Here is an 8,783-nt window from a genome sequence, read left to right as displayed (position 1 = left end):
CTATGTGCTTGCATCTTTGCTTGCTAAAAATCTATTGTTATGGATCCACTTAAAGTGTTCTACTTGGATCATCTTCGATCCTTATGCGCTCGTACTGAAACCCCAACTAGCCTAGTTGATGGGAAATCTTTAGATGAGCATGCTCATTTTGTGCTTCACTGTTTGTCTGAAAAAGGGAGACTCTTATGGGATCAAATAAACATATTGTTGTGTTATGCTTGGAATCTTTGTGAAATTTATGATTTTACTTGTTGCTCTAAGAACCCTAAAAAACACCTTCCCTACCTATGTGAGTTTAATGAAAATGAAATCTTATCTTCTTATGCAAAGGGTGTTTATAGTTACTATGATATCGAACAAATTGAAGAAATTGTTGCTTTTAAGGGTGCTTATGAAGTTGCTTCTTTGATTGAAAAGTATGATATTACTCCCTACGAATCTGAAAATTTTGACATACTTAAATATTGCTATGAAAACTATGCTCATAATGTCTATGTCAAAGAATTTATTGAGAGAATGACTATTGCTTTGGAAGAAAATAATGATATGCATAAATCTATAGATAATGATTCCGATGATTTTATTGAAATATCCCTTGATGAACATGATGCTTGCTATTCTTGTGGCCATGATGCCAATATTTATGAATATGAATTTGCTATAGTTCCTTATGTTAAACATGAGATCATTGATATTGCACCCATACTTGATAACTCCTTGAATAAAAAAGCATGATTGCAATGATGTAGCTATAAATTCTCTTGATGTCAATTGTGCTAATAATATGCAAAACTCTAAGGTTGGGGATGCTAGTTTTTCTATGTCTACTACTTGTTGCAATGATCATGATTGGGGTGATTCTTCTTTTGATCTTGAAAATTTATTTAACCCCCATGATGAATATGAGATTGATAGTAGTGTTTGAAATAATATTGAAAGTGGGTTTGGAAGAGTGTCAACTTTAGATCCTACATATTTGGATAATGTTCAATCTTATGAAGTTTTTGATAAAAGTGGGTTTGGAGAGGTCATGACTTTAGTTAATGATAATCCCACTATTTTGGAAGAGTGTCAACTTTGCATGCATGTGGATCGTGTTGAGAATATTTTATGTGATAGCTATTTTGTTGAATTTTCTTATGATCCCACATGTAATTATTATGAGATAGGAAAATATGGTTGTAGAAATTTTCATGTTACTAAATTACCTCTCTTCATGTTGAGATTGCTATCATCTCTTTGTTCTTCCTTGCATATGCTAGTTTTTTCTTGCCTTAATAATTTGTTTGCTTATAAGATGCCTATGCATAGGAAGTATGTTAGACTTAGCTGTGTTTGTCAATGTTTTATGATGCTCTCTTTATGCTTCAATTCTTGTCTTTCATGTGAGCATCATTGAAATCTCAATGCCTAGCTAAAAGGGCTTTGAAGAAAAGCGTTTGTTGGGAAACAACCCAATATTTTTCCTTGATGTTATTCAATAAATAATTAATCTAGCCTCTGGTTAGATGTGTTTTCATGTTTTAATTGGTGTTTGTGCCAAGTAGAACCTATAGGATAACCTTGGGTGAAAGTTAATTTGATTCTGCTGAAAAACAGAAACTTTGCGCTCACGAGAAAAAATTTAATAAATCACTGAAACGTGTTTTTGCGTTGATTATTTTTGATGTAGATCAATAGACAAATTTCCTAAGACGTCCTATTTTGGTAGGATTTTTGGAGTTCCAGGAGTATTCGAAAGTTATAGATTGCTACAGATTGTTCTGTTTTTGACAGATTCTGCCTTTCGTGTGTTGTTTGCTTATTTTGATGCATCTATGGCTAGTATGTAAGGGTATGAACCATAGAGAACTTGGAATACAGTAGGTTTCACACCAATATAAATAAAGAATGATCTCATTACAGTACCTTATGTGGTGGTTTTTCTTTCTTTCACTAACAGAGCTTATGAGATTTCCTGTTGAGTTTCGTGTTGTAAAGTTTTCAAGTTTTGGGTAAAGATTTGATGGACTATGGAACAAGGAGTGTCAAGAGCCTAAGCTTGGGGATGCCCATGGAACCCCAAGATATTCAAGCATAGCCAAAATCCTAAGCTTGGGGATGTCCCGGGAAGGCATCCCCTCTTTCGTCTTCGTTCATTGGTAACTTTACTTGGAGCTATATTTTTATTCGCCAAATGATATGTGTTTTGCTTGGAGTGTCGTGTATGATATTAGTCTTTGCTTTTTAGTTTAACACAATTATCCTTGCTGCACACACTTTTTGGGAGAAGCCCACTTGATTGGAATTTATTAGAATACTCTATGTGCTTCACTTATATCTTTTGAGCTAGATAATTTTTGCTCTAGTGCTTCACTTATATCTTTTAGAGCACGGAGGTGGCTTAATTTTGAAGAAATTGTTGATCTCCCATGCTTCACTTATATTATTTTGAGAGTTTCTTAGAACAGCATGGTATTTTCTATGGTTATAAAATTGGTCCTAGAATGATGGGCATCCAAGTTGGGTATAATAAAAACTATCATAGAAGTGAATTGGATGCTATGATAAATTTGATACTTGATAATCATTTTGAGATATGGAGGTGATGATATTAGAGTTATGCTAGTTGATGTAATTGTGAATTTAAAGAATGCTTGTGTTGAAGTTAGCAAGTCCCGTAGCATGCACGTATAGTAAAAGTTGTGTAACAAATTTATTGCATGGGGTGCTCTTTTGATTGCCTTCCCTTGTGTGGAGGTCGGGGGCGCGCAATGGTTAACTCCTACCAACCTCCTCCCTAGGAGCATGCGCATAGTGCTTGGTTTTTGATGACTTGTAGATTTTTGCAATAAGTATATGAGTTCTTTATGACTAATGTTGAGTCAATGGATTATACGCACTTTTATCTTTCCATCATTGCTACCCTCTTTGGTACCGTGCATTGCCCTTTCTCACCTTGAGAGTTGGTGCAAACTTCGCCGATGCATCCAGACCCCATGATAAGATACGCTCTATCAAACATAAACATCCTTATATCTTCCTTAAAATAGCCACCATATCTACCTATTTATGGCATTTCCATAGCCATTCCGAGATATATTGCCATGCAACTTTCCACCGTTCCGTTTATCATCATGACATACATTACTATTGTCATATTGCCTTGCATGATCATGTAGTTGACATCGTATTTGTGGCAAAGCCACCATGCATAAATTTTCATACATGTCACTCTTGATTCATTGCCCATCCCGGTACACCGCCGGAGGCATTCATAGAGTCATATCTTGTTCTAGTTTCGAGTTGTAATTCATGAGTTGTAAATATATAGAATTGTGATGAACATCATTATTAGAGCATTGTCCCTAAAAAGAAAAAAAAGGCCAAAAAGAAAAAAAAGGGGGGGAGGCCAAAGAAAAGAAAAAAAAGAAAAAAAAGAAAGGCCAAAAATAAAAGAAAAAGGAAGGCCCAAAGAAAGGAAAAAAAGGGGGCAATGTTACTATCTCTTTTTCCACACTTGTGCTTCAAAGTAGCACCATGGTCTTCATATAGCGAGTCTCATATGTTGTCACTTTCATATACTAGTGGGAATTTTTCCTTATAGAACTTGGCTTGTATATTCCTACGATGAGCTTCCTCAAATTCCCTAGGTCTTCGTGAGCAAGCAAGTTGGGTGCACACCCACTAGTTTCTTTTGTTGAGCTTTCACACATTTATAGCTCCAGTGCATCCGTTGCATGGCAATCCCCACTCCTCATGTTGACATCAATTGATGGGCATCTCCATAGCCCGTTGATTATCCTCGTCAATGTGAGACCTTCTCCTTTTTTGTCTTCTCCACACAATCCCCATCATTATATTCTATTCCACCCATAGTGCTATATCCATGGCTAATGCTCATGTATTGCGTGAAAGCATTGTTGAGGAAATCGTTAACCGGTAGCTGCTCGGTTGGCTAGCGAGTAGGGGATTAATCGGCTAATCGGTAAGTTAATCGGCCATTTAATCAATTAATCGGACGATTTATCGGTTAATAGGCTACTCGGTGACCCTATGAGTAGGGATTAATCGGCAAGTTAACTGGTTAATCGGATGAATTCTTGAACAGGGCGTGAAAGTGGAAAAAAGTTTGAGATTGCTAAAGTATGAAACAATTGCTTGGCTGAAACCGGGGTTGTGCTTGATGGGAGTATTTTGTGTGATGAAAATGAAGCATAGCCTAACTATATGATTTTGTAGGGATGAACTTTCTTTAGCCATGTTATTTTGAGAAGACATGATTGCTTTGATTAGTATGCTTGAAGTATTACTATTTCTTATGTCAATATGAACTTTTATTTTGAATCATTTGGATCTGAACATTCATGCCACAATAAAGAGAAATACATTGAGAAATATGCTAGGTAGCATTCCACATCAAAAATTCTGTTTTTATCATTTACCTACTCGAGGACGAGCAGGAATTAAGCTTGGGGATGCTTGATACGTCTCCAACGTATCTATAATTTTTGATTGTTCCATGCTATTATATTACCTGTTTTGGATGTTTATGGGCTTTACTTTACACTTTTATATCATTTTTGGGACTAACCTACTAACCGGAGGCCCAGCCCGTATTGCTGTTTTTTTGCCTATTTTAGTGTTTCGAAGAAAAGGAATATCAAATGGAGTCCAAACGGAATGAAACCTTTGGGAGCGTGATTTTTGGAATGAATGTGATCCAGAGGACTTGGAGTGCAAGTCAAGAAGCTGCCGAGGCGGCCACGAGGGTGGAGGGCGCCCCTCCCCCCTACTGGGCGTGCCCCCCTATCTCGTGGGCCCCTCGGGCGTCCACTGACGTACTTCTTCCTCCTATATATACCCACGTACCCCAAAACCATTAGGGGCGACCATGAAAAGCTATTTCCACCATCGTAACCTTCTGTATCCGCGAGATCCCATCTTGGAGCCATCGTCGGTGCTCCGCCGGAGGGGGAATCCACCACGGAGGGCTTCTACATCAACACCATAGCCTCTCCAATGAGTTGTGAGTAGTTTACCACAGACCTTCGGGTCCATAGTTATTATCTAGATGGCTTCTTCTCTCTCTTTGAATCTCAATACCATGTTCTCCTTGATCTTCTTGGAGATCTATTCGATGTAACTCTTTTTGCGGTGTGTTTGTCGAGATTCGATGAATTGTGGGTTTATGATCAAGTTTATCTATGAGAAATATTTGAATCTCCTTTGAATTCTTTTATGTATGATTAATTTATCTTTGCAAGTCTCTTCGAATTTTCAGTTTGCTGTGGCCTACTAGATTGATCTTTCTTGCAATGGGAGAAGTGCTTAGCTTTGGGTTCAATCTTGCGGTGTCCTTTCCCAGTGACAGCAGGGGCAGCAAGGCACGTATTGTATTGTTTCCATCGAGGATAAAAAGATGGGGTTTGTATCATATTGCATGAGTTTATCCCTCTACATCATGTCATCTTTATTAATGTGTTACTCTGTTCTTATGAACTTAATACTCTAGATGCATGCTGGATAGCGGTCGATGTGTGGAGTAATAGTAGTAGATGCAAGCAGGAGTCGGTCTACTTGTCACGGACGTGATGCCTATATACATGATCATGCCTAGATAATCTCATTATTATTCGCTTTTCTATCAACTGCTCGACAGTAATTTGTTCACCCACCGTAATACTTATGCTATCTCGAGAGAAGCCACTAGTGAAACCTATGGCCCCCGAGTCTATCTTTTATCATATAAGCTTTCAATCTACTTTTATTTGCATCTTTACTTTTCCAATCTATATTACAAAATACCAAAAATACATTTATCTTATCATACTATCTCTATCAGATCTCACTTTCGCAAGTTGTCGTGAAGGGATTGACAACCCCTTTATTGCGTTGGTTGCATGTTCTTTGTTTGTTTATGTAGGTGCGTGGGACTTGTGAGGAGTCTCCTACTAGATTGATACCTTGGTTCTCAAAAATTGAGGGAAATACTTACGCTACTGTGCTGCATCACCCTTTCCTCTTCAAGGAAAACCAACGCAAGCTCAAGATGTAGCAACGGCCTCCAACGCCAAGTCATCATGGCGCCTCAGGAGCTCCACCTCGGCAAAGGCCACTTCGTCTAGTGAGGAGGCCAGGAGGGCATGCTGCTCCTCAACTTCCCACTCAAGGGCAGCATTTGAAGATAGAAGCTCCCGCTCCCACTCCTCGGCCGCCTTGCGGCGGCGGTTGGTGGCTTTGGCCTCCTCCATGGCGTGTGCCCAAGCCTCGCGGGAGGTCGCAAGTGAGGCCGCCGCAAGCGCGTCAGCCTGATCGTGCTGAAGTTTCTCGAGGTTGATGGCAACCTTCAGCTGTTGCCACTCATGCGCCAGGTGGCGGCCTTCCACCTCAAGCCTGGTGGCGACATTGGCAATCTCCCTGTCAAGTTGTATCATCGCATGCATTGCCTCGCTGAATAATGTTTTGCATCTATATTTTCAATAAAAATGTTAAGGATAACCTTTACCATGCTTATTTTGCAAGTATACATGTTGCTGTTTCAAAACAGAAAGTTTACCGCTGTTGCAAAAATTCCATAGAAAAGTCAGAGAATGATATAATATTTAAACTTTTTGCATATTGAGCTCTGATAAATCTTCTACAGCGTAATATTTTTCTCATAATGTTTGGAGTTAGGGAATTATGATGAATCTTTCATTCTTTATAGACTATACTGTTTTGGCAGATTGCTGTTATGTTTGCATATTTTTGCTTGTTTAATGATTCTATTTGAGGATAGGAGTATTAAATATGCAGAGACATTTAGTATTCCATGTTGAATAATAATTTCAGTGATTTGTTACAGTAGAAAATGATAAGGTTTTTTGCATTGGTTTATACTAACTTATCTCATGAGTTCTTGTTGAGTTTGGTGTGGATGAAGCTTTTGAGATGTAGGGAAGCCATGATATAAAAGGAATTAAGGAGACACAAAAGCTCAAGATTGGGGATGCCCAAGGCACCCCAAGATAATATTTCAAGAAGTCTCAAGCATCCAAGCTTGGGGATGCCCCGGTAGGCATCCCGCCTTTCTTCCTCAACAATTATCGGTTAGTATCAGTTGAACCTAAGTTTTTGCTTCTTCACATGATGTGTGCTATCCTTGAAATGTCATTTTTTTTTGTTTTGCTTGTTGTTTGAATGAAATACCAAGATCTAAAATGCTTAAATGAGAGAGAGTCCTCACATAGCTACATAATTATTTAACTACTCATTGATCTTCACTTATATCTTTTTGGAAGTAGTTTGTCATTTACTCATGTGCTTCACTTATATCTTATGAGTAAATGGTTGAATGATTTGAATGTCATAAATCTGAGATTATATATGTTTCATATGATTATCCCATGGGGAGTGATGACTGCACATATAAGAAGTAGAGGTTGTAAATTTATTGAAGGTTAGCAAACATTGTATTGGTCATTTGAACAATTCATGAAAGAATATTGAAGGAAGAGAGATTTCACATATAAATATACTATTATGGAGATCTTTTGTAATTGTGACCACTCATTGAAATAAGACATGCTAAAAGGTTGATGTTGGACAAGGAAGACAATGTAATGGGTTATGTTTTCCTATATCTGAAAAGTTATATTGTCTTGGATCATCCAACAGGTTGAGCTTGCCTTTCTCCTTCATGCTAGCCAAATTCTTTGCACTAAGTAGAGATACTGCTTGTTCTTCCGAATATCCCTTAAACCAGTTTTGCCATGAGAGTCCACCATACCTACCTATGGATTGAGTAAGATCCTTCAAGTAAGTTGTCATCGGTGCATGCAATAAAAATTGCTATCTAATTAGTATGATCTATTAGTGTGAAGAAAATAAGCTTTATACGAGCTTGTGATAGGGAAGAAATAAAAGTGATGGACTGCATAATAGAGGTCTTTATCACAAGCAGCAATATAAAGTGACGTTCTTTTGCATTAAGATTGTGTGCATCCAACCATAAAAGCGCATGACAACCTCTGCTTCCCTCTGCGAAGGGCCTATCTTTTACTTTTATCTTCTACCCTTATACAAGAGTCATGGTGATCAACACATTTCCTTTTTACATTTTTTTCCTTTGGCAAACACTTTGTGTTGGGGTGATCCGGATATATATATATATATGCACTTGGATGTAGTCGTTCATAAATTATTATTGTTGACATTACCCTTGAGGTAAAAGGTTGGGAGGCGAAACTATAAGCCCCTATCTTTCTCTGTGTTTGATTAAAACTTTGGACCCATAAATATCACATGAGTGTTAGCAATTGTGAAAGACTAAATGATAGTTGACTATGTGGAGTTTGCTAAATCAAAGCTCTAACATAGACCCTTCCTGAAAATAAGATGAATTGCAATTATTTGATGACTGAGTTGGTTTGTTAGTTTTCAAGAAAGTTTATGGTCTATGCTTTAATATGTGAATAGCTTGTTACTTGATCATGAAAACTTTTATGAGATGAACTACTGTTATGACATATAATGATGCTAGAAAAGGTGACTGAAATTATCATTGATCAAACTTGTGCACCTGCTAGCATTCACACTTCATAAATTCTTTCTTTTATCATTTACCTACTCGAGAACGAGCAGGAATTAAGCTTGGGGATGCTGATAGGTCTCCAATGTATCTATAATTTATGAAGTATTCATGCTATTATATTATCTGTTTTAGATGTTTAATGGGCTTTACTATACACTTCTATATTATTTTTGGGACTAACCTATTAACCTAGAGCCCAGTGCCAGTTTCTGTTTTTTCCTTGTTTTAG

Source organism: Triticum aestivum, chromosome 3B (assembly GCF_018294505.1).
Source record: "Triticum aestivum cultivar Chinese Spring chromosome 3B, IWGSC CS RefSeq v2.1, whole genome shotgun sequence".
Lineage (NCBI taxonomy): Eukaryota > Viridiplantae > Streptophyta > Magnoliopsida > Poales > Poaceae > Triticum > Triticum aestivum.
This window is presented reverse-complemented; position numbering follows the sequence as displayed.